This window comes from Protopterus annectens, chromosome 10.part0 (assembly GCF_019279795.1).
Source record: "Protopterus annectens isolate FY-2018-M chromosome 10.part0, PAN1.0, whole genome shotgun sequence".
In the NCBI taxonomy this organism is placed as follows: domain Eukaryota; kingdom Metazoa; phylum Chordata; order Ceratodontiformes; family Protopteridae; genus Protopterus; species Protopterus annectens.
In genome coordinates, this window is record NC_056744.1 from 58,926,344 (window position 1) to 58,954,020 (window position 27,677).

At 41.8% G+C, this 27,677-nt stretch overlaps 1 protein-coding gene across 1 annotated transcript in view; it reads right to left on the reverse strand.

Moving 5' to 3' along the window:
* The window catches only part of MYH10 (myosin heavy chain 10), a 2,709,460-nt gene that overhangs the window by 586,761 nt on the left and 2,095,022 nt on the right, over positions 1-27,677 (reverse strand). The window lies entirely within an intron of this gene.

Below are 27,677 nucleotides of genomic sequence, written 5' to 3' on the forward strand. Positions count from 1 at the left end.
CACATGAGCTACAAAGCATCATAGAAAATCATGAAATTTATATCACATGGGATCACACATTACCAACAGTTCAAAAGATAGATGCTAGAAAACCGGATATAGTGGTCCAAGAAAGGAAGACAAAAGTAACACTGATCATTGAAATTGCCACACCCAGTGACTACAGTGTCTTGCATAGAGAGAGAGACACAAAGCCATAAAATATCAGGATCTGCAGGCAGAACAGAGAGCAATGTGGAAGAAAGATATCCAGACAGTTCCAATAGTAGTACGAGCAACGGGTCTTATAAAAAAGGAATCAACAATTGTATTAAGATACGTTACCAATCCATGTAACCCTGTACGAATTGCAGGAGTCATCATTACTGGGCACACTGCGGGTGCTGTGAAAGACCACTTTTGGTTGACAAACAATACTAATTTCATGAACTTTAATCGTACTTTGACTTAGGAATGGGGTCCATTCCTGTCATGGTATTAAAAAAAACAAAAGACTTGGAGAAATAAAAAAAAAGGGCTAGGCCAGGCATAGCGGAGGATGGCCACCCTGTTGTAGAAGTAGCAGCCGTCCACAAAAATCACAAAACACTGACATGCCAAAAAAGAGCCATACAGACAACAGAGTGGACTATTGAGGAGAAGAAAGAAATTATGTACTGTTACTATTATGCAAAAAGCCCAGAATTTCCAGACAAAAGATATACAAAAAGATTAAGACAGAAATTAGAGGAAAGAAAAATGCTTCCACAAGAAAAACTGTCAGAAGTTTCAAATGCAAATTTGTGTTCATTGTTCATTAATACAAGAGAACCACGGAAAACACTATTACAGACTAAGAAACCTTGGGCCGTTTGGAAAAAGAAGCGAGTGAGGTAGTGTGACAATATAAAGAAGAAAAGCTAGAGATTTTTGAAAGGTAACAAAAGAATATGGACATGGTAAATAAACAGATCTGATATGGTGCAATATTTATGCAAAGCAGAAAGCCAAATAAAATCAACACAAAAAGGCAGCCCCAAAGATATTCTAAGAGAACTACAGGCAAAAGCATCCAGATATGGAACATTTCACAATAAAAAAAAAAATCACAGCAAGGAAACGTAGAACAAAAGATTAGTAAAGCAGAAGTTAACAAAAATAGAAGCTGAACTTATGGAATGCTTGCAAAGTGAAAGATTTAGTGTAGAAAGTAACAGGTTCTATCACAGCATGATGGAATGACAAGTCTCCAAAGTAAGGAGAAATAGGAGCAAGAGACATCTGAATAAGAAATATGGACATGGGAAGAAAAAAGTTTTAATATGGTGCAATATTTATGCAAAGGAGAAAGCAAAACTAATCAATACAAAAAGAGCAGCACCAAATATATCTGAAAAGAAATCTGACGCCTATCATTGTTAACTAGTAAGCTAACCTCTAAATAGTATTTAATGAGATTTCCTTCCTAGGACGCTAAGAGTTTACTTACTCTAAAAGTGCTAGCCCTCATATACACTAGATGTAAACATAAGTTTGTACATCTGTAAACCAGGCAAAAAAAAAAAAAAACTTTTACATTGTTTGTTTTCTGTATTAGATCTTCGCCTAAGCATTACTAAAGGACTCTGTATAAGTTTTTTTCATGTATAACCCTGTATGTTTTTTTTATGTACAATCTAAATAATGTACTGCAAATCATGTTACTACTGCATATAATTGTATGTTATGTCACTGCCTATGCTTGGAGCTTTTCTCCCCGGGCCTCTACTGAAAATGGACATATATCCAGTTGGACTAGCCTGGTCAACAAATGTAAAATAAAATAAATAAATAGAGAGAAATACAGGCAAAGGTATCCAGACATGGAAAATTTTACAATACAAAAAAATAAGAAAACAAAAAGTAAAAGTAAAAAAGGATTTGTAATGGAGAAGTTAAATAAAAATAAATTAAGGCTATGGTTTACCTGCAAAATTAAGGATTTAGTGTAGAAATTTTAACTTCAATAACACCACAGCAGGATTGAGCAATGGGCACCCAAATTAAGGAGAAACTAGTGGAGGGAGAAGCATCTGATCAGTTGTTATACAGAGAGACATTGGAGCCTACATATGAAACCAGTACAGACTTTCAGTTGGAGTTGGACATCAAGGGAAGGAACAGGAAAATGGCAACGCTGACACAGTCAATCATGTGGATTGATAGGCCAGTGTGTTCCCATATGAAAGAAGAAGGACACAGGATGAAACTGAACAGAACATGGCACAGGAAGATGCTCTGGAACTTTCAATAGAATCCCTGCAGGAAACTGAGAACAAAGAATGTGCCCTCAGTTTAGAAGAAACTGATCTAAGACAAGAGTTGCTTGCTTTAATAGAGATGGACAGACATATTAAGATCAATTGAAGGAATAGACTACAGAAGGTCAATAAAACCCAAAAAGTTAGAAGTTCGATAAAACAAATGAACACAGTAACTAGAAATGTCAGAGATCCATGCAATATAACAGAAGTAAATAGGATACATTACTGTGCAGCTAAATTAATAACAGATGAAGTCTTACCACAAGAACACAGGGTAGTAGTAAGGGAAAGGAAGGGGGTGAAACCGAATGCCATCATGGAAATATCGAACAGAGAAAACTATAAAGCAATTAAGACAAGAAGTGTCACTGCTAGAACAGCATAGAAGAGGAAAAGTACAGTTTTGTACCTACCATAAATGTAGATGTTCGAGTGTACACCCTGCTGCAGTCATTACACTTGGGTTATCCTGTCGTCAGGCGGTCCCGGAGTCGGACGGAATTCCAAAGTCTTGGTCTGGCGTCGGTTGCTGTCGCTTCTTCCCTGACGTCAGTGGGCCAGTGGTATATATATTGCAACCAACGCCATTTTCTTCAGTTTTTCTTGCCCCAGATGTCAGGTGCCCCCAAAAAGGTGGTCAGTAATTAGTACCAAATTGAGTAAATTTTGCACAAACACAAAATCCCTCCAGCTATAAGCAAATACATCAGGAAGGTATTGTAGAGATTTTAGCCAGTTAGTTCAGAGGGGATGGAGGGAGGGTAACCTGGACTGCAGCAGGGTGTACACTCGAACATCTACATTTATGGTAAGTACAAAACTGTACTATGTTCATCGTGTTACCCTGCTGCAGTCATCACACTTGGGTTGAATCCCAAAGCTAAGGATGGGTGGAGGAATCATAGAGGGTTGGAGGAGGCTATCAGGCCCTGCAGAACTGCAGTGGCGAAGCCTGCCCTAGTCTTAGAGTAAAGTGGTAAGTGATAGTGTTTGGTGAAGGTGTGTACTGAACTCCAAGTTGCAGCTTCCAAAATCTCCTTGGTTTGCACCCCCCTGAGAAAAGCTGTAGATGTAGCTGTTGCCCTGGTAGAGTGGGGCCTAATGGTAGCAGGAACTGGTTTTCCATGATGGGTATAGCAGAAACGTATGCAATGTCCTATCCATTTGGAAATGGTTTGTTTTGAAATAGCCTTCCCTTGTGAAGCTGTAGCATAGGATACAAAGAGCTGGTCAGATTTTCTGAAAACCTTAGTTTTGTCCAAGAAGTAACGAAGTTGCCTGTGAATGTCCAAGAAATGCAGGAGTCTCTCACCTTTGTTCTGTGGATTTGGGAAGAAGGTGGGTAAGTGGATGGTTTGATTTAAAGCCACACTGGAAACCATCTTGGGCATAAAGGAAGGATTAGTTCGTAGAGAAACTCTGTCTTGATGAAAAATGAGGAAAGGTTCCACTGCCATTAGTGCCTGCAGCTCTGAGACTCTTCTAGCTGAAGTTATTGCTAGCAGCAGGGCAGTCTTCCATGATAGGAACTGAAGATCTGCAGAAAAAGCTGGTTCAAAGGGAGGTAGCGTTAGTTTTTCCAGAACAAAATTGAGGTCCCATGTTGGTGTAGGTGCTCTCCTGGGGGGTCTAAAGTTTTTTGCCCCTCTGAGGAACTGCCTTAGAAGTGGATGCGAAAAACAGGGTGGATCCATGTTGTAGTGGGCTGAAATAGCTGAAGCATGGATTTTAATGGAGGAGAAGGAAAGTCCTTTGTGCAACATCTCAGTTAAGTACTGTAGAATGTGAGGCATGTGAGGCTGAAATGTTTCTTGGCCTTTAGCTTGGTTCCAGGCACAAAACCTTTTCCATTTGTCCGAATAAGCCTTCCTGGTGCTTGGCCTCCTAGCTTCCAGAATAACATCCATAACTGCTTGGGAAAGAGGAGCTGGCTGGGTGCTTAGGTGATTTTCCATGCAGCCAGATTTAAGGTTTTGAGTTGGCTGTGAAGAATCTGATTGTTTTGTTGTGTGAGCAAATGGGTAATTTGTGGTAAGATCCAAGGTGGGCCGTGGGCCATATTTCTCAATAGTGGGTACCAGTGCTGGCGTGGCCAGTCTGGGGCTATGAGAATCCGTCGTGGTCTCTCCTTTTTGACTTTCAGAAGCACCTTTGTGAGGAGAGGCAATGGAGGGAAGGCATATGCTGTCAGGTTTTTCCAACTGAAAGAGAGTGCGTCTAACTTTCCAAGCTTGATGGTGAAGTGTCCTTGTACAAAATGTTGTTATTTGATAGTTTTGAGGACTGGCAAACAGGTCTATGTCTGGAAATACTTGTGGATCTAGTTTCCACTCGTGCGGATCCATGATGTTTCTGCTGAGGTCGTCTGCCAATGTGTTCTTCTTTCCCGGCAGGAATTGAGCTTGTAACTGAACTTGGTAAGCCAGAGCTGTGTTCCATAAGATCATTGCTTGCCTGCATAGAGGATAGGAGTGAGTACCCCCTTGTTTGTTTATGTACCACATTACTGTGGTGTTGTCCGTCTTTATTGTACGTTGTCCTGGATGTAATAGATTCTTGAAGGCTGTCAGAGCTTTCTGTACAGCTAGCATTTCTTTTTGATTGATGTGCAGATTCCTTTGATCTGCAGTCCATTTGCCTTGAATGCACTGTCCTGCCATGTGTGCCCCCCCAGGCATAGTCTGATGCATCTGTTGTGATAGTTTGCCTGGCTGGGGGCAAGGTGAATGGCTGAACTTTGTTGAGGTGACATGCCTGTGGCTACCATAGAAACTCCTGTTGTAGGCAGGGAATGAGAGAGATCATTGTGTCCAAGCTGTGGCTGTGTTGAGACCATACGCTTTTTAGGTACCACTGTAATTTCCTCATATGCAGCTTTGCAAATGGTATTAGTAGAATGCAAGATGCCATGAAGCCCAAAGCCTGCAGAATTTTTCTTGCAGTTAATTGTGTCTTTGTTGCCATTGTTTTGAAATATTGAGTCAGCTGTAGTTGCTTGTCTGGCATCAGATAAGCCTTCTGGGCCGTTGTGTTCAAGCTGGCACCCAGGAATGTCATTTTGTGAGGGTACTATTTTTGACTTCTTTTCATTTACTGTGTACTCCAGGCAGTTTAGATGATGTTTTACAAAAGCCAAATGATGTAAGAGAATGTCCTTGCTTTCTGCTTGGATGAGGCAGTTGTCCAGGTATGGGTATATTTGAATTCCTCTTTGTCTGCAGTATGCAATTACTGGTGCCAGGTATTTTGTGAAGACTCTGGGCGCAGTAGATAAGCCAAAGGGCAGTGCAGAGAATTGGTAATGGGTTGAACCTGCAATGAAATGGAGGTATCTTCTGCAACTTTGTCTGATAGGGACATGCAGGTATGCCTCCTTGAGGTCCAACATTACAAGTCATGCCTCCTTGCCCAACATGGGAAGAAGCTGCTGCAGTGTTAGCATCTTGAATTTGGGTACTTGTAAGAATGTGTTTAAAATTGAAAGGTCCAGAATAGGTCTCCAGGCATTGTCCTTTCTGGGCACTAGAAAGAGTCTTGAGTAAAATCCTTGACCTTGCTCTCGAGTAGGTACCAGTTGAATGGCTCCCATGTCCATGAGAGCTGTAATTTGCTTTTGTGCCTCTGCCCATTGATTTTGTGGCAGGTTTGGCATTCCTCTTTTCATTGGCAAGGTGTGAAAATGGAATCTGTATCCTCGTAAAATTATGTCTATGACCCATTTGTCCTTTGTGACAATGTGCCAGTTGTCTGAAAAAAGTGCAAGTTTTCCTCCCAAGGGAGCTGTCAAGATATAGATGCTTGGCCGGATGAGGTGCAAGTCATTGAGTTTGCCTCCTGGTAGATGGGACCTGTCTTCTCCTCCCTTCTGAGTTGTAGTGCCCCATTGGCGAGGTTTGTACTGGGCTTGTGGTTGTCCTCTGCCTCTTGGGCGTCTGTATTTACCCCTCTGTGGTCTGTCAGTAGCTGGAAAGGACCAATTTTTTGTTGGCCAGTTTCTGCTGAAGCTAGGGGGCTGTACCTGTAGGAAATCTTTGACTGTCTGCATAGATTTTGCCTTATCCTCCATTTTCTTTAAGACTTCTTCTGCTTTAACTCCAAAAAGAACATCCTGCTGTAAGGGAGCATCTAGAAGCTTTGCTTTAACATGATCAGGCAGAGTTTGTTCCTTTAACCAAGCATGCCTACGTATAACAGACCCAGTGACAGCTGCTCTGCAGGAGGCCTCCAGAGAATCAAACCCACATTGTAAGGTGTGTTTGCCCACCTGTTCAGTTGCATGTAACAGATCCTGCATTTCTTTCAATTCAGACTGTTGAGGGAGAGTGGTGATTCTTTGCTTTAACTGAGAGATTAGAAATTGCTGATACTTAAGCATGTGAAACTGGCACTTTAGTGCCTTCATAGCTAGAGTGGCTGAGGTGTAAACCTTTTTCCCCCACCTGTCTAGCGCTCTGGAATCCCTTTCAGAGGGTACAGGATTTTTAGCCATAAAAGCCTTAGTCCCTTTGGGACCCTGGGAGATTGTCTCTGGGTCAGAAACAGGACTTTTGTATAGAAATTTGTGGGAATCAGGCACTCTGTAGTATGTCAGGCTTGGCCGGAGCAGGAGGTAGAGAGTCTGGGTTCAAGCTGGATTCTAAGTAAACATCATCCACAATGTCTAACATGGGTGGGATGGCAAGTGGTCTGTGCTGGGGGAGTAAAAGAAACTCTCTGAGCCTTTTCTTCGAGTCAGAGTAGTCCTGACCTTCCCAGTGGAAAAGTTCCCTCATAGTGTGTAAAGTTTCCCCAAAGGAGTAGTCTTCAGGAGGAGAAGCTGAGGGAATGGAATTCTCAGCATCAGAATCTTCATAAGGGGAGAAGGAGTAATCTTGGTCTTCAGAGGAGGCTGAAGAAATGGACACTTGTTCAGAGGATGCATAATCTTTCTCTTGTCTAGGTCTTTTGTCAGGAGGAGGCTGGGAACCCCTGATTAAAGAAATCAAATCTTCAGCCATTTTGAGCATCTGCTTCTTAGGCATTGGGCCTTGAACAGGGGACTGAAGTGCAGTCCTTTTAGATTTAATAGAAGTCATCATTTTAGGAAACGTTTTAATGGTGAGCGTCGTCGGTCTGAAAACGCCTTCAGAAACCGATGGTGTTTCTGCATCACCGACATCTTTATCAGCAATGTCGTCGGTAGGGCCTGAACAAAATGGTTGCGTCGGCCTGGTACATTCCACTAAAAGTTCAGAAGCGGTCTCGGGTTCCAGATCTGCAGTAGTCAGGGGTTGCATCGGAGCCTCACTGAGGACCGGAGACCAGACCAGCCGAGGCCTCGGAATCTGGCTTAGGCCTGGGCTGTCTGTCCTTATCGTTGCGTTTTTTGTGGACGCCGGTAGTTGGTTGCTCCGACGGCATATTGTAATTAAACTTTCTACCGAAGTAGTGTCGTGCGAAATCAAAGCGTCCAGTACGTTTATTAAACCTAGCACAAAAGCGACAACTAGTGACGTTGTGGTCTGGGCCTAGGCAAGGTATGCAGTAAGAGTGAAAATCCTTATGAGGTATTTGCTTCCCACAAGAAATACAATTGTTAACTTTTTCTGACATCGGTCTGAGGCAAGAAAAGTTCCCCAATGGGGTACTTAGCTTTATAGAAGACTCCGGTCTGAAATTCGAATTTGAAAATCTCAGGAGTTGGCCGACCGGCACTTGTGAACTGCTTCTGCTTCGGGCACCGCGTGGCAAAAAAGACTGAAGAAAATGGTGTCGGTTGCAATATATATACCCCTGGCACGCTGACGTCAGGGAAGAAGCGACAGCAACCGACGCCGGACCAAGACTTTGGAATTCCGGCCGACTGCAGGACCGCCTGACGACAGGATAACCCAAGTGTGATGACTGCAGCAGGGTAACACGATGAACATCATAAAAATATTTAGAAAGATAGATGTGATAAAAGCAATGCACAGTATTATAACAGATCAGGATCTACTATGCACTATCACAAATAAACTAAAACTATCAGCACAGGCAGAAAAACTTAGAAGATATGTAGATGCATATAAAAGAAAAGTACAAAATAAGCAATTTATTGATGACCCAAAAAAGTTTTATAGGAAAATGGGAAACAAGGCAAAAGGAATGGAAATGCTACCAAAAAGAGAAGAAATACCTATCAAGATCCTGTGGAACATAATAAAGATGCTAAATGTATAGAAGTAAAAGAAAGAATAAGTTGCTCAAATGTACAGGGTATGAAATGGGTTGAAGTAACGGCCAGAGAGACAAACAAAATTAAGAAAAACCCCCAATTGAAAAACCCTAGGTGCAGATGCAGTACCTAACTTGTGGATAAAAGTTTTAACATCTTTGCATGAAGACTTGGCCATGAGTAAGAATTAATTACATGCGCACCCTGAACAAACACCAGCCTGGTTAACAACAGGAAAAACAATACTCCTACTTAAGAGCGAACCTGCAAGTTATCCTAAAAATTACAGACCAATAATTTGCCTTCCGAAGATGTATAAACTATACACTGAAATTGATGCAGACAGAGTCTATAGTCATTTAGAAGAAAACTCAATCATGGCAATAGAAACAAAAAAGATAATAAAAGAAAGTCATATGGAACAAAGGACCATTTGTTGTTAAAATCATAATGGAGAACTGTAAAAAGGGGAAGAATTTAAGTATAGCATGGATAGACTACAAAAAAGCATTTGACAGTATTCCACATTCATGGATAAACAAATGCTTAAAATGTATAAGATACACCCTATGCTGATCTATTACCTTACAATGACCATGAAATAGTAGCAAACCATTTTGCAGTTAAGCCATGATAAAGGACAAATTACTATTCCAAGGATAAAAATTCAAAGGGGGATATTCCAGGGTGACTCCGTCACCGCTGCTCTCTCGTGTGAAGACTTATCTTTTTGTAGATGACTTAAAACTTGTACAGTTCATCAGATGAGGAACTGAAAGCACAAGTGCAAGTGGTCAAAACGTTTTCAGATGAAATAATGTCATTTGGTCTTGATAAATGTGCAGAAGCAATTGTTAAAGCACAAAAATCACAGCACCAAGAAAACACCAGTTTGGGACAAGAATGAGGTATAAAAGGACTTGAACAAGAGGGTGTGTATAAATATTTGGGAATTGATGAAGGCTCAACAATAAAACATGACTAAATGTGAATAAAACTTAGAAGGAATATTTTAGAAGACAAATTAATACGTAAAACAGCACTGACATCTAGGAACGAAGTCCAAGCTAGAAAACAATTTGCTCTTACTGTCCTGACTTACAGTTCTGGAGTGAATGACTGGCCCCAAAAGGTGTTGGATAGATTGGACAGAAAAACAAAGATGCTTCATGCTCAAATGATTTATACTAATCGGTGCATACTAAGATTATATATTCTCCCCATTCTTAAGTATGGGCCTCCTCAAAGTTGATTACATGTACAGATCTACAATTGTGGGACTGCATACATATCTGCGGACTTCACAAGAACCAAATGTACTGAAAGTTTTCAAACATGAGGGCAGTTAAGTCTAAGATGGCTTCCCTGCTTAGTTTAGTAGGAGCATACAAGCGTTAAGCAGGAATGGAAATCAAACCAGAAATAGATAAAAATCAGGCAGCAACTAAATGTGCCAACAAATATAATATAAGGTGAAGGATCAGATGAGAAGGCAAGAAATGTGGAAAATGCATAAATATAGTTGCAAGCATAGAAAGGTTTTGACACAACTTCATGTTGATCAGGATCAAATGCAGAAATGGTTAAGGAGATGAATTTAAACCAAAAGACGAAAGGTTAATATTGGCAGCCCAAGACAGTGGACTACGTACATGCTGGTTTGCAAAGTCCATTGAACATGCAAGAGAAACAGACAAATGTAAGTTTTGTAAAACATAAATGGAAAAATGTACATCTTGTTGCTGGTTGTGATATACTAACGGCAAGAGGACTGTATACTGAAAAGCATAATAATGTAGCAAGACTGCTGCACTGGGATTGTGCAAACATTATAATGAAGTAGCTGAAAAACATTGGAAACATGAGCCATAAAACATTACAGAAAATGATGAAGTTTGTTTCACATGGAATCATCCATTACCAACAGTTCAAAAAATAAATGTGAGAAAACCAGATATAGTAATCCACAAAAAGAAATCAAAAGTAGCATTAATCATTGAAATTGCTACATCCAATGACTAAGTGTCTTACAGACAGAGAAAGAAATTAATAAAATATCAGGATTTGCAGGCAAATACAAGGGCAATGTGGAAGGAGGATACCCAGACAGTTCCTACAGTAGTAGCAACAGGCTTTATAAAAAAAAAGAATTTACAGTCATACTTAGATATGTTACAGATGCATGCAACACCATATGAATTGCAAAAGGAGTCATTACAGGTCACATTGTGAGTGCTGCGAACAGCACTTCTGGCTAACATCAAAGCTTGAAAGAATACTAATTTCATGAACTTTAATCAAACTTTGACTTAGGAATGGGGTCCATTCCCATCAAGTTAGACACCCAAAAGACTTGGAGAAATAAAAAAGGTCAATCACATAACAAGGAATAACTGCCATCCTGCTGTCTCTGCAAATACAAAGTTAAAGGTACCCAGGAATTTGCTCAAGGTGGTGAGGGCACAATGGGTGTGAACTACTCAAGAGCTACTTTAATAAATAAATGGCCTCTCCCACAGGACAGAGGGACCAAAAGGTAAGGCAAAGATCACTTCAGGAGGCTATGGTCTGTTTACTCTTGAGTAGGTCCTTAAAGAATGGAGCTAATGTGGACAACCAGGGGAGTTCCAAAGGTTCCTTACTCTAACGTTATAGGGGCCCCATAAACTGAAGCAACCTCCAAACAAGGAATCCTCTACAGATGACTTCTTGATAACTCAACTAAATAACAACTCTTGGTATAACAAGCAAAGTCCAGTGGGTTAGGTGCTGGCATCCATCATAGGCAGCTAACAGTCAGGGTTGCATCCAAGACTCAAGTTCCTACTCGGACTCCAATGCTTGAAATCTCCCTTGTGTATGTTTGCCTGGTGGTTCTACTTCATCTAGGAACAGCCTTGCTGGGTTCAGGATGACAGAAAACGTCAGAAGAAAGAAAAGTTTGATTTGTGTCTGTGCTTAGATGGAGCCAGACAGTTAAAATTAAAGACTCAAGTACTGTGTGTGTGGGGAAAAAATATGATAAAAGGATATCAAAAAAAACTTTTCTCAACAGCATAAAAACTTATAAAAAAATGTTGTGCAGTATTTTCAGAGGAATGCAATAGACAACCAACAAAATTACCAACAGATAATCACGCATATATCATTTAATGCTTTTGTTCATTTTATTACAGAACTTATTCAGAAATTGAATTTCTGAAGTAGTTCTGTAATAAAAATGAACAAAAGCGTTAAATGACTTGTGTGTGATTATCTTTTGGTATTTTTGATGATAAAAAGGATATGTAAAGCATTTAATCTGACATGCAGTCTACATGAAGGTAAAAGCACTAAACTGTTGCATAAAATTTGCTTACTGTTAAAGGCAAAAATCAATGCGTCTTTGATGCTGAAATGTATGCTGTGAAGTCATTTATGTTTGCTGCTCCACTGGAGCTCAGGTTGTGGTTGTAAAGGGTCAAATGACTAGTCTACCTATCCAGTCATCAAACTGCAATAAATAAACAAACAGGAAATGTCAGTTGTGGAAATGCTGAAACTACTGCCAAGTGCTCATTGGAAAGGATGAACCAATAGCATGTAGTTGTAAAGAATTTAGAGATGCACAGACTGGATATGCTCAGACTATGAAGAACATTAGCCATTGTACATGTATGGCAGAAACTCCTTAAGCACATGTATGGCAAACTAGTGTTGGTTAATAAAAATAATAAGCCTTTGGGAAATATTTTCAGAAAGATATTACTGAACACCTTTCCAGGTCACAAAAAAGTCCTTGACTTACAGGAGCATCATTTAACAAGTTCAGTACAAACCAGGCAAGCAAATGCAAATTGCAATTGTATTGAATGGAGCCTAAATGAAGGAAAAGAAACAACTCAGTACTTATTTATATTTTACAATTGTTGACCGCGGAAGCCTGACTGGGCACAAAGGCCCAGGAGAAAAGCACCAGTACATGCAGTACAATCAAAATCTTTTAAGGTATACAAAATATCAACAATGGCAGGCAGAATACAATTAAACTAAATTTTGCATACAGTAGTACGGTTTCTTATACTAATTATACTCTACCGATACAGTTATATAACTAAAAAGTAGAACAGATGTCACAATACAGAGCACAGTGTCATTTAGAAAGGGTAGATAGCAAAAAGTTGATTTAGTTTTGACATACAAATGAAATCAGTGCTGAGAGAGACACAGGGTGGCGTAATGGTTAAGGTGCTTACCTTAGAAACGCAAGGTGCGGGGTTTTATTCTCACAGAGGGTAATTGGCTAGGCTTAAAGTAGTCCATGAGGGCAGTTAGCCTAGTAATTATCTGAAATGGATAGTTAAGTTGCTCTACCTTTAAAGGGTTGGGAGGGTGGCCTAATGGTTAAGGTACTTGCCTTACAAACACAAGGTGCAGGGTTTGAGTCTCACAAGGGATACATTGGCTAGGCTTAAAATGGCTCGCAAGGGCAGTTAGCCTAGTACTAATCTATGAACCTATGAAGATAGACCATGGGGTGGGTGGAGACATTGATAGCTGGTAAAAGAATGGAGGTGAGCAGAGGTACAGCAGAACAGGAAGAAGCAGAGATGTTATACTTATCCTGGAGATGTAGAGCTATACAGACAAGATGCTGAAATGTGTTCTTTTAGATGTGTTTTGAATGCCTGATTGTTTTCAAGAAGCCTGAGAACATATGAGAGGAAATTCCAAGGGGTAACTATAGAGTTTGAGTACAAGCAGACTCCCAACGCATTTTGGGCTTTTGTGGGAGAGGAGCTTGTTTTTACAGTGAAGATCTTTAGTACAGTGGTAGTGTTGAAGCATGCCTTTAGTGCTGGCTACTTAGGGTAGCATACTTCAGTATGAGCTAATGGTAGCGGACTACACTGGAGATGATGTAGGAGTTCAGTCCAATTTAGTTGTTTAAGGGCAGAACACTGATGAGTTCTAAAGGGGTGATCTACAACAAAGTGAGCTATTTTACTGTAGCATTGTTCCAGCTTTGTTTGTGTGTAAGTCTGTTGATAACTAAAGAGTGGGGAAGCATAAAGTAAGGCAGGTCAGCTTTAGTTATGGTTTCTCTAGTTCATTCCATTAAGTTTTGTTCTATATAAGAGGGCAAGCCTTTTTTTAAATAACAGTTTGAAAGTGTAGGTCAAATTTCATGTTATCATCAATGGTGACTCAAGTGTTTGGTGTTGCCGGACCAGTTTAACCAGGGTGTTATTTAATGAAATGATTTTAGACAAGAATTTTGCTTTGGGAGAATATCATAGGACTGAAAAAGTACTACTTTTTGGTGGTGAAGTAGGAGTTGTGGGTTGTCTAGCCAGGATTCGACGGATGTAAAGTATTCTTGAGTAATTTCATGTTTTTTTTTTTTTTGCTTGTATGCTGTGCAGAGGTGTACAGTCATCTGTATGTTGTATGACCGGCATGCATATTAAATAAGAGGGGCCCACGTATGGGACCTTGTGGCACTCTTACAGTAATTAGTAGAAATGAGGAGCATTCTTGTTGCCATTTGACTGCTTGGAAGAGACTTAAGAAGGAGAGTTTAATAACATATTCTGGTGTGAGTGTGTCAAATGCTTTGGACTGGTCAATGAATAAGGAAGATACTAGGTTTGGGGTATTTGTTTTTATTAATGGTATCAACAAAGTTAAGTAGGCAGTAGTGGTGCTATGGTTGGGATGAAAACCAGGCTGTGTGGGTGACATAGGATTGCTTATGGTTAGGTATTGCAGTAAATGTGAATGGATACACCTTTCTAATATTTTATGTATTACAGTAATTGGGAATGGACACATTTTTCTAATATTTTAGACAATGGTGACAGAATGACAATTGGTCTGAAGTTGCTGTAGTTAGCAGTGGGTCCCTCTTTTTTTTGAAGAGGATGCATGTATGCCTTCTTCCAAATGGTTGGGAAACTGAGATTCTGCAATGCTTCTGTTTTAGTATAAATATTGGATATTATAGAGCTTTAGCTGCAATGTTCAGAAATTTAGAAGGAAGGATGTCTGCTTGTTTTTAATTTTAGGAGATATTTTCTTATGGTGGAGGTAGGGCCAGGTGTGCGTAAGAAGGGGGCTTCCTTGAGGTTTGTTTGTGGAGGCAGGTTGGTTTGATGGTGAGGTTGTTTTTGATAAATGAGGCTACAGCTCAAAGGAAGTATTTAACATACTGATTGTTGATGAATTGGCTTTTGGGGAAGGAGTGCTCCGTTGACTGTGGCTTGTATTCGGTAGATTCTGGACTGACTGTCAGAATTGTTTAGGATTATTTTGGTGTGTGCTGTAAGTTAAAGTAGGGGAGTTTTCTGTCATGCCTTATGCATTGCTTTTATTTCTTATTTGTCTGTAGTGTAAAAGCTTTTCCTGGGATTTGTTGGCACCATGCTTTCCAGTCTTCATCTAAAAGCACCATTAGTTGCTTACTGTTTTAAGACAGCCACGTTGCTAGATTAAGTTTAATTCTTTCTCCTGATGGGAGTATGTTGTAGCTGTCTTTTGGCTTTTCCCAGTTAGAGGTCGCCACAGCAGAACTCCGGTCCGCTAATAATTGGCAGTGTATTTTTATGGTGCCGAGCTGCCAGCCCGATGCCTAACCTTCAAAGAAGGCACACCCATTCACAAACGTACCTACATGACTTTAGATGTCACTTGACTGTGGGGAGGACATGCAGACTCCACACAGAAGGCGCTCCAGCCGAGAATCGAACGGGAGAACCTCTTGCTGTGAGGCGACAACGCTAACATATTGGTAAATATTAAATTAAATGTGGGGGTGGCTTAGTCAAGAGGAAGATTTTTTTTTTAAGCATATTTCAATTGCATTGCTCATGTGTGGACAGGAAATTGTCTACATTAAAACTGGACAGGTTATGCACATTCCTATATGCGTGATATTTTACTGGATGGCATAGAAGCCAGTTAGCAAAACTTGGGAAGTGGTCCTTTAGGTTTGTCCGATAGTGTGCTAAAATTATAGATATTAGTTGAGAGAATCCAATCCAGAGTAGAGGCCTTAAAGGAGGGCTTGTTACATCATGTTGGTGTGTATATATCAGCTGACAGAAACTATTTAGGTTAATACTTATATAGCGGGAGTATCAGATACAACATGGGCCTAGTTTATGTTAAGGTCCCCAATGATGGTTTCTTGGGGTATACTGGTAGTTACCAAGACAGTATGCCCTCGGCTGTGCTGATATTATTGCTAGGGGGAACATACAAGTATATTAGAGATTACAATCTTAAGATTCTAGCTTGAGTAAAGCAATAAGAATCTGCATTACTGAATAAGGGATGCGTCTTCTGATGAAAGGATACGTTCAGGTGATTTGAGTATATAACAGTTACATCACCTGTATTTTAGGATTTACAGTTTGCTCAAAGGATACTATATCCTGGTAGGAGGACTTCAGTCTCTTTTAGTTTTGGGTTTTAACTACATTTCTGAGATAGTGCAGACGCCAGAGTTTTAATGAGATATGAAAGCAAGTGGTTCACTTACTTTAGTTACTTTATTACAGATGCTTCTAAGGTGAATGTTTATAAATTTTAGACTTGTTTTACCAGAGTTGCAGTAGTGAGGCATTACACTATTAACGGCTGTGTGGGCCATTACGAGAGAGACTGTAGTGTCTGGACCTGGGCTGGGGAGAATGTCCCAGCAGAGTTGCAGCGTGGGTAGAGATAGCTGGAATATACAATGCCACTTGGTTTTAAATTTGTTCCTTGTGAATAGTTTGTGGGTTGGATTAGTTTTTATATATTTTTAATTGAAAAGCTGGATGTGAGATAAGTTGCAGGCTATACAGAATTAAATATGGGAGAAAATGCTATTGAGAGTAATTGACTGAGCAATGGGCATAAAACTGGTGTTGAGAGGTATATGGCAGTTGGTTATATGTGCTAGGAGGAGGAGGGAAGTAAGTTATAGTACTTTGAATAACATGCTCATTATTCTGAGTGTATTTGGTTAGTGAAATACAAACTGGATACTGATAAGAGGACTGGATAGGCTTTGACTGGTTGTGGGTTAGGTGAAGAGGGAGGGGTTGGTTGAGGCATGACAATGTAGATGCAGTCCAGCCAATAGAAAGAAGGAAGGAAATGGTTACTGGGTTTGTGAATGAGAGGCAAAAGTATAGATTGTACACATTTTGTGATTGATGGTACTGTAGTGGGTGAAGATTAGCTTAGAATAGGTGTAGATGACGTGGGTGTGGGGGTGAACTGGGTGTAGGGTAGGGGAAAGTTTTTGTGTATTCTGCAGTTACTTATGTCACATGTGAAACAACTTAAAATACACAGCACATAGAAATGTGACTACATAAACCATTATATAAAAAAGTCCAGATCAATTATACACAAGGACAGAACAGCACCATCTGTGCAGAAGAATATAAATTCAAGATCTCATGTTTCAAGTCAAGCAAAATAATTTCTGCCCAGCTAACAGACTACATTCATGAGAGAATACACATCAATTGTACTTTGCTATTAAGTGCAAGGAAAAGACGTGCAGTACTGTATACTAGTCCAAAACAGGACAGGCTTATGTAAAGTAGTGAAGTTTACAAAAAAAAATGCAATGACAAAAAAAAAGAAATAGAATCTCCATAGAATAAGGTTGAAATTGAATGGCTTCGCTTCACTTCACTGATGACCATTATTTAATTGGTGTGGCCTACTATACTAAAATTAAATGAGGAATGAAGTTAAGACACAACTGAGCAAAAGGGTGATTAGTGTTCTGAAGAGCATGTCTACAGGATTTGGAACATGGAAAATTGTGGTCTCTGACAATGGACTAGCTTATCAAAACACAAGTTCAAGGGATCTGTAACAGAATGAGAGTTTGTGTTATGTTACTACCAATCCACAGTATCCCTAGAGCAACAGTCAATAGAGAAAGGATGACTCAAACTTTGGTAAACCTCAAAGAAATCCAGCAGCAGTGAAAATGGACACTATATAGAAATCAGCAGTGAAAATGGACACTATATAGAAATATACCACAAAGAAAAGGACCGTCACCAACTTAACTGGTAATGAGGAGTAACTACCTACAGCTACTTTACTAGTACAAGAAACAGCCAATTCTTGAACAGGAATCAAAGCAAGCAAAGTACTATGACAGAAATATTAAACTTTCTATTTTAAAGAAAGGAGACGAAGAGTAGTGCAAATGCTGAAAAATGCGCATGAGCTTCAAGCAGAAGCAGTTCTACGAAATGCAGCAGATAAACAGGTCTTATTCATACATGTACACAAGCCAAAGAAGGCACCTGCACAAGAGTGTCAGGAAGAAATCCAATAAAGGAATTTGATTAACACACTATCCTTTTACATGATAGGTCTAGTGGTTGCTACTAATTTTTCTGTTAAAGACATGTCTGAATCAGTCTTAAAATAAGTGAAAAATCACAAGACAGTTCTTAACAGATAACTAAGCTAGCTCTATGGCAAATAGGGAGAAAGCCCTAACTACATCAAAGGTGACCCAAGTGCAGCTAGTGGTTCAGACTGCTGTAGAGCTGGCTGAGAGAACGCAAGTGAGTGGACATTGCCAGCTCATTCATCTCTACCTCCCAACTCTCAGAGGAATGGAGGAGTAAGATAGTTTCCTGAGGTAGGACTGAATGGGATCTCCCCTAGCCCAGAATACCCCCAGTTCCCTTTTGGCTGGAATAAAGGGGCCCAATGGGTTAAAGACACAGCAGCCCTCAGGTATAACTAGTTCTAAAGTCAGAGAGAAGCCAGGGGTAAAGGTATCATATTTAGTAAAGAAAAAAAACAAATAAAACTTGAGCCAGTATTATATTTGGCATATGAAGTGTTTGCACATAGCCATAAAGTTGACAACAGAATTAGAAACAATGAGCCTGTGAGCCTGAACAGTATATCTGATGCCTTTTGGTACACTTTTTGCCTCAATGTGTGTGCCAACCATCAAGTCACCCCACCAAATGGAAATGGCCCATTCATTCCTCTGTACTATTATCCCAATTAAACAAGTTAGCGCCATCTAGAGGGCAGTCATCCAGGCAGATTGCTAGTTTTTTCTTTAAGGCTCACTAAAGTCTTTGCTGCTCCTTTCAGTATGTATTTTCATTTCCATCCATGCCCCCATGAACATTACCATGTGCATGGAGCTTGTCAGGCTTGCGCACATCCCACCTCAGACTGCTACTTTCCCATACACTCTCTTTCCAGTAGGTGGTGGCACTGAAATGGACCGATTAGGGGGCACTTTTCAGTAGGTGGTGGCACTGAAATGGACCGATTAGCGGGCAGGCAAGTGTCAGCCACTCACTAAATTCATCCCTCACCTATGCCCTCCAGTCAATAAGCCACTAAATCTTGGGTCATCCAAGTCATATTCAACATATCGTTCCTTTACACCACAGACCCCACTATGTATAACTGATATTTTTGAAAAAGATTTAAATCAAGCTTAACAGTATGCAAGTGTCATAATGTGTTAATGTACATTTAAAAAGTAGCTTTCATAAATCTGCTATATAATAAAGCTACCTCAAAACTTATTTATACCAATATAACCTACAGTAAATTTACAAAACAGCAGGATATAAAATTACAACTTAAAAAGAAAAGGGATTTGATCCTTAAACAATGCATGTCATTATAGTGCGCCTCGTCTTCAGAGATGCAGTAATGATTCTGAAGTGGTAAAAATCTACCTTGTCTGATGTCTACTGACTCCGGAAAACAGGCACCTAACAAAACATGAACCTGTTATTGACTACTTTCCCAGAAGTTGTCCACACTTTCATGAGCAATTATTGGGGGGCCCACCAAACAAAAGCATGGATAGTGTAAAATGGGTAAGCTGAGAAAGACAGTTGTGCAATGTCAAATAGTGAGACTCTCCAAACTCTAGATCCCATGCAATCTGGTTTTGTGAAAGGTAGACCATGCATGCTCAACCTGGTTGACTTCTTTGACTCAGTCATCAGAGCTGTGGATGGCAGCAAGGCAGTTCATAAAGCCTACCCTGATCTGGCCAAGGCCTTTGATACCATTCCCCACTCAAGAATTACTGATAAACTCACCAAACTAGGCATCAACCCATATATCACTAGGTGGATTGCAAATTGGCTCACAGATAGAACCCACAGTGTGAAAGTAGCAGACTCCAAGTCAGACTGCCGACCAGTCACAAGTGGAGTCCCACAGGGATCGGTCATGGGTCCTCTCCTGCTTGGCATCTACTTCTCAGAAGTCTAGGCCAACACAGAGGGACTCTGGCTGACCAAGTTCGCAGAAGACTGCAAACTAGGAGCCATTATAACTCCTCAAGTGATGCAGACATCTTACAGAAAGGCCTCACTGAGACCAATGACTGGTGTCGAAACCATGGCCTTAAGCTTAATGCCAAAAAATGCATATTCATCCCCTTTGGGAAAAACTCAGTTCCCACTAATTACCACAATGATGGGAGCCCACTGAACACTAAAGGTGTTCTAAGAGATCTGGGGACACAGGTTGACAGCAACCTCTCATTCGACCATCCCATTGCCACTGTGGTCAAAAAGTCCTATGTGGCACATCTCATTACCAAGGTTTTTCATCCAGGAAGAAAAAGGTCATAATCTCGCTCTACTCTTCCCTCATTAGGTCAATTGAGTACAATGCCCCATTTGGCATGTACATCACTAGATACGTGCAACAGCTGGAAAGGCCACAAAAATACCTCACAAAGAGGATCCTAGCCCTTAAACACGTTGTACACAGACTAAAAAACACTCCAGCTATTCTCTGTCTCATATCATCTCTGCTTGACTTACAAAGCCATGTCTGAACCAGCTCTGTTAGAAATGCTACATCTAAAGAAATTGCAATCCCTCCACACCACACGCTCCACAGACCTCAACCTCATAACCACAATCAATAGAACTGCTGGAGGGACAGGTTCATAACCCAGAGACTGCCCATGCTCTGGAATAGACTTCCCATATATGTCAAGCAGAGCACCTCATTAGCCCTCTTCAAGAGAGATCTTGATGAGTGGACAGAAATAGAAAGTTCACCCCGGGGATCACTCCAGTGGATCTACTTGATAAAGACACTGGGAACTAATGTTGGGCGACACGATGCCAGGGCACTTCTATGGGCTAGGCTTGTAAAGGCTCCAGGGCCATTAGTCTAGTACACACCTATGAAAGTCTCAAAGGTTGGAGAATGCAGACCTAGCAAACAGCAGTAGTACCCACCCTTGGCCCAGGCACCTAATTTATCAAGTCCCAACCTGTGCTAGTCTCTCTGGAAGGAGACAGTGGGCTTGCAGCATCAGAATCCAGTCCAGTCTTGTACAGTTTGGTAGTTGTTCGCACAGACAAATCCTAGATCCCACACTTTCACAAAGGATGACAGATGTGTGCAGAAGGGTGGCTGCTCCTCTATCACTTAGTCAATCCACCCCCTCCAAAGACCTCTGCAAACAGAAGTCGGGAAAAAAGAAGTTATGTACTTAGCATAACATTCCATGTGAGCTGTTCATCTCGCCTTCATTCTTTACTGATGGGTTCGGAGCCGATCCCTCGGCTCTGAGTCAGCCAACTGCAAAGCTCGAGGCCAAGTCCCTATCCCATGATGCACCTAGACTTACCTCAGATCTTGTTTGCTGTGTAAAATAATACCATAAGACATTATTTCACTCCTAATAGAAAGGTATAGAAGGATTGAGCAACCAGGAAGGATCCAGCGTCTCGGTCATCTAACAGCCCAGGAGGGGGTAGGAGGGAGAGACGTAAGAATGAAGGCGAAATGAACAACTCACATGGAACGTTATGTTAAGTACATAACTTCTTTATGTGAAGTTGTTCTACCTCGCCGTTCATTCTTTACTGATGGGTAGCGTCCCAAGCACCATCAACCTCGGGTGGCTCACAGGAGTATATTTCTCAGGACCGTGGGGATCCAAAGGAGGCCCTGTCCCAGGAGGCCTTGTCAACTTTGTAATGAGTGATAAAGGTATGAAGTTTTGACCAAGTGGCTGCTGCGCAAATGTTATCAATAGGAAGTCTGGCAGAAAAGGCAGATGATGTAGAAACTGCTCTGGTTGAGTGAGCCTTAATTTTATGCTGTAAAGGCATGTTAACAGCTGAATAAGCAAAAGTGATACAATCAAATAACCATTTAGAAAGAGTTGTTTTAGCTACTGGTCTACCCTTCCTGGAGTCTGAAAATGAAACAAAAAGCTGGTCTGATTTCCTGAAATCTTTTGTTCTATCCAAATAAAATCTGAGCTTTCTGTGATCAAGTTTGTGCAGCATGTACTCTAAATCGTTTGAATGGTTGAGGAAGAAGACTGGCAAATCAATACTTTGGTTGAGATTAGTTTCAGTGCAAACTTTGGGCAAGAATGAGGGGTTTGTTCTAAGTGAGAGACTGTCAGCATGGAATATCAAATAAGGAGGCTTGATGGATAAAGCCTGAAGCTCTGACAGTCTGAGGGCAGACGTAATAGCTACTAAAAAGACTGTTTTCCATGATAAAAATTTGAGGTCACAAGAAGAAGCTGGTTCAAATGGTGGAGGAATTATGCAGGAAAGCATAAAATTTAAATTCCATGGAGAATAGGGAGATTTTACAGGTGGTCTAATATGAAAGGTTCCTTTGAGAAAGGCTTTGGATAACTTGTGTGACATTCAATCCTTCGAATCCAAGATGAAAATTAGAAATAGCAGCTAGCTGAACAATAACTTTTGCTGCTGCAGCTCCTTTGTTGAAAATCAGTCAAGAACTCTAAGATGGAAGCCATAGGGGCTTTGTAAGGATCAATATGGTTTTTAGAGGCCCATATAGAAAATTTTTTCCATTTGCTAAGGTATAGCTTCCTCGTAGAAGATTTATGAGAGGATAAGAGAATATGCTTTGTCTCATTGGAAAGGTTATGGAACCTGGCTTTGATGGGAATTAGAGCAGCCAAGCTGTCAGCTTCAGGGACTGCAGAGAGGGATGAAGTTCCCCCGAGTACTTCAGAAGGTCTGGAACTGGGTCCAGAATCCAAGGGTCCTCCAAAAGATGAAGTCGAAGGAAGGGGAACCAAATCTGACAAGGCCAATGAGGGGATATTAGAACAATGGTCCTTCCCAGGGTTTTTGCTTACTGTAGAACCTTGCGTATCAATGGAATTGGTGGAAATGCAAAGATGAGACACGGAGGCCAATCATGTACGAGTGTTTCCCTTGGGGATTCTCCTGAACGGGGAATAAGGGTAAAGTAGCTTCTGAATTTCATGTTCATGTGACTGGCAAAAAGGTTGCAGCAAGGCTGGCCCACCTGCGGAATATCCTGTCCACTATATCTTTCTTGAGGGATTACTCGTGGGGCAACAAGATTGCTCTGCTCAGCTTGTCTGCTATCACGCTGGATTTCCCCGGAATGTGCATTGCCATCAAAGCGCTGGGTGGAAATAGCCCACTGCCATACTCTGAGAGGCTCGCGACAAAGGGGGTAAGACCTGGTTCCTCCTTGTTTGTTCAAATACCAGGACCACTGACATGTTGCCCATCTGAATAGCAATTGTACCCAGAGGAAGAGAGCCCTGAAAGTACTGCAAAGCCAAAAGTACTGCTCTCATCTCTAGGACATTGATATGCAGATGTGTCTCTTGATCAGTCCCATGTGCCTTGGGCCGTCTTTCCCTGAAAATGCCCCCCTCCCATCAGGGAAGCATCCGTGGTCACTGTGGCCTCTAAAGGGGGTAGCACAAATGGGCGTCCTATCATGACATGAAGCAAGGTCAACCACCACTGAAGATTCTTTTTGCAGGAATTTGTGATCATTATCATGTGAGACATGGGAAGCTCTTGGTAAGATCATTGAGTGAACAACAGCCATTGTAGTATCTGCATGTGCATACAAGCTAGTGGCATGGCTAGAATTGCTGCTGCCATCAGGCCCAACAATTTCAGAACTTCTGAAGCTGGTGTTTTGTCTTTGGATATCAGAATGCTGACGAAGGAGAAAGATTCTTTCTATTGGAAGCCTTAGTGTGCTGGTGGTGGTGTCCAGTTCTGCTTCGATAAAAACAATATGCTGCAATGGCGACAAGGCAGATTTTTCTGAGTTGATTGTAATGCCTAGTTGATTGCAGAGTGACAGAGTGGACTCCCTGGCCTGAATGAGTTGATGCCTGGTGGTGGCGGTAAGGAGCCAATCGTCTAGGTACGGAAACACCTGGAATCCTAAACGCCTTAGGTGAGCTGTGACCACTGCCATGCATTTGGTGAACACTCTGGGGGCTGTAGTGAGGCCAAAGGGCAGGGCTCAAAACAGGTAATGATTGGCTCCCAAACGGAAGTGCAGATGATCCCTAGATAGCCTGGCCATTATGTGTAGTATGCATGCTTGAGATCTATGGAACACATCCAATTGCCGTTTCCTAAGAAGGGAAGCATAGACTGAAGCATGACCATCTGGAACTTCTCTTTCTTTACATATTTGTTCAGCCTGCTGAGGTCCAACATGGGTTTCCAGTCCCCCGTCTTTTCTGGAACTAAAATGAATCTTGAGTAAGTTCTGGATCCTGTCTGGTCTGCTGGGACTGGTTGGAGGACTCTTTCTTAGCAATGTTTGGACCTCTATTGTTGCTTGTTCCCTGTAACTGGGTGGAACATCCGGGATTTTTCTTATGGGTGGAGGGGGTGTGGCAAATGGAATGAAGTATCCTCTGGAAAGGATACTTTGTACCCAGCTGTTACTTGTTACTTTGAGCCAGGTGTCTGGATACAAAGATAAGCTACCCCCGACTGCCTCCAGAGCAGGACAGTCAGGCCTCCTTTCAGGTGCTGGTAGGGCTTCCCAGAGAAGTGATCTCTGTCACCCTGGGATTGTGGATTCCCTCTGCCGCGAGGGCGGCGTCTTCCATTATTGCCCCCTCCTCTGCCTCTTGAGGGGGGTTTGCCACGTGTGTCCTGAAAGGCTCCTTGGGCTTTTCAGAACCACATTTTTCCTCCCCTTTGACCCTTAGGGTAGGGTCTGGTAGGGGTGGAAAAACAGACCCCAATGGCAGACAGTGTCTTTCCGTCCTGCTCACATCTGGTTAAGGTTTCCTTCACTTCACTTTAGGCCCAAAAAGGGACGAGCCATCAAAGGGAGTATTCACAAAGGATCACTTGAAGGGCTCCGCAAAGGAACACAAGCGCATCCAGGAGTGTCTCCTAAGAGCAACTCCTGTACCAGCTGGCCTACTCGTTCCATCAGCTGCGTATGAAATGAGGCGCCTGAATGAATTTACTATAGAACTGAGGGTAGCAAGCTGGACGGAAACTTTGTCAGTAGCTCCTGTACCCTGAAGAGAATCTCCTAGCTCTTTAGGAGATCTCTTTGTAACCTAGTAAAATGTGTTAAATAGTTGAGCGAACGAAGAGCAAAAGTCACTGAACTAAACATGTGCTTCCTATATCCATCCATGATCCTGGAGTCTCTGTTAGGAGGATGGATAGACGAGGAAGTTTCAGACATTTCCTTTTCAGTGGCTGCCACCCCCACCATGGCATCAACTGGCACATCTTTTGTTAAGAAAGATTTGTCAAGGGGGGCAGAAATGAACTTATTAGGCCTCCTAAGGACAGGCTCCATAGTATCTGGAGACTCCCACGCCCTTCGTGGGACCAGCTGCATCAGAACATTAAAGAGCGGAGACACCCAAGAGGTGGAGGGCTGAGACCCGAAAGCCTTCAGGAGAACTGACTCGTCCTCAGTAGGGCTGTTGGACTGTCAGTCACCCCTCTGCCTAAGGATTTCAGGTATCTCAGCGAATGAGATATCTTCAGAGGGGGACCATGGGGACCCTTTCTGACTCATCCAAGTCAGTATCAGATGTTAAAGACTCCTGGGGGGGCCTAGATGTTTCCTCTTACACAATCTCTTCCTGGGAACCTCATCGGAGGGAGCTTCTGGTATGGTCTTGGAAGAGCAAGGGCCACCCAATGCGGCTTCCTGAGGCTCTGGGTCTCTACGCTTGGTCAGGATGTGTGAGGCAGAACCAGACACAGGAGCTTTAGGGGAGGAGGAAGCCAGACCTGAGGTTGAGGATGTCTTAGGAGGGAACCGACAGATCCGAGGAAACTGTCGAAACCCCCGGCACTGGGACAGTGGGCTCCGAACCAGAGGTATGAGCAGAGCTCATCTGAGCTGAAGCCCTGAGAGGCAGAGTCGGAACTGACAAGTCGATCCGACTATCCCCCTGGACCTGACCAGAGTGTGTTAACTCCTAGAGTCCTCGATCGGCACCGAGAAAGTCAAAATGAAAGGAGCTGAAGACACTGGAGCAGGCGTCGGCTCAGAGGGTTCCAGAATCAGAAGGTCTGATGACTCCGTCTCCGAAGGACGAGCAGGGCTCAGAGGAGGAACAGTTTGAGCTGGTGGAAGGGTCTTCGGCTCCGAAGCCATTTGGGTCGAAGCCAATAAAAGTTTTGCCAAGGCCAGTGCCAGTAACAGCTTCTGCACCACATGATCCACATCCAGATCAGAAAGGCTGATAGAGGACTGAGATGAACGCACTGAAGGTGGTACCGACTGTAGTAATGGACTCTTAGGAGTTTCGGATACCGGTTTTAAGACTGACAGGCTCCGAAATGAAAACACTGGTCGGTTCTGATGGCAGTGGAGCCGAAGTCGAGATTTTTTGATTTCTTTGATTCAGAAGTCTTAGAAGACTGAGGACTTGTTGGATCCATCTTGGTCGCTCAAAGCTTCTTGGAAGGACTGTTTCAACAAACATCTATCAGTTTTCTTTTCCTTTCCTGTAGGAGAAGGAGAGGCATATAGAACAGCTATCCTGTAAATGCAGGCTGTCTCTCACACACACACACACACACACACACACACACACACACACACACACACACACACAGTAAATGCTAATATAAATATTGAAGTGACAGGAAAAGGTAAATTACGGTCACCACAAACTGTCTAACACAATATGAGCAGACTATGCAAAGAAAAAGATGATAGCTGCTATAAGACACAACACACTTGTCTAAAATATTCTAAAGAGTAGCTAAAGCCGACAAAATTACTGTTAACTACAAAAACTTCAACAGTAATATTAAATTTAAGCCTTTTCTAAAAACATTTAAGGCTAAACACACTACACAGCACATAACTATAAACTATCTAACTATTTAGTATAAAATGCGACAAAAGGTCACTGACTAAACATACTCTAGTAACTAGAAAAAGGTTTTTAAACTAGGCCTAAAACAAGAGGCCAACCAGAATTTTTAAACACACTAAGGGAAGGGACTAAAATGTAGGAACACACACCAAAAAGCTGTAAGAGCTTTACAAAAATATTTAAACTATCTAAATATCAATATAAATAAGTAAGCAGAAAAAAACTGTTTTACTGGCCTGAGCTAAAGCAGAACCTCCGATCTGTTGCTTTGGCAAACTAGATCAGAGGTAACTCTAGGTGCATCATGGGATAGGGACTTGGCCTCAAGCTATTTGAAGACCTCGAGCTTTGCAACTGGCAAACTCGGAGCTGAGGGATCGGCTCTGAACACATCAAAAAGAATGGACGACGAGATCGAACAACTTCACATAACTGGACTCATGTGCAAGGGGAAAGGTTTGTGCCAAGCTGCATGCATCACATGGAAGTCCCTAAGGGCAAAGCCATACATGACTGAAGCTCACATCAGCTCTCAAACCCAAGCCAGAAATCTCTATGCTGTGAGCACAACGAATGGCCCTCCCTCAAATAGAAATGGGCAACTCTGCTGTGTAATGGGGGGGGGGGGGGTCTACAAAAAGTGACTTCACACTCAAGTACCACAGGTCTGTGACAGCAGATTCAAGTGACCTCTCTACAAGATTAGGATGGACAGCCCCAGTTCTGAGACTATCAGTGTAGGAAATAAGCATGGCATACACCCCAAGTTAAAACAACCAAAGTGGCAACCAGAGGAGCACATCTACTGGGCTTTAAGGTCATACTGCTGGGATAGGTGGAATGAAACCAGTTCCGGTCACTGCTATTTAGGCACAAACTCAAGGCTCAAGCCACAAGAGTTTCGCTTCCACCAGTACCTTCCCACCACCTGGTACAAGCTATGGCAAAGTTTCTAAATAAATAAAAACACTTCTTTTTCCTCCTTTCAGTTGACCATTAGCAGATAGCCGCTCCTCTATTCTTCCATCAG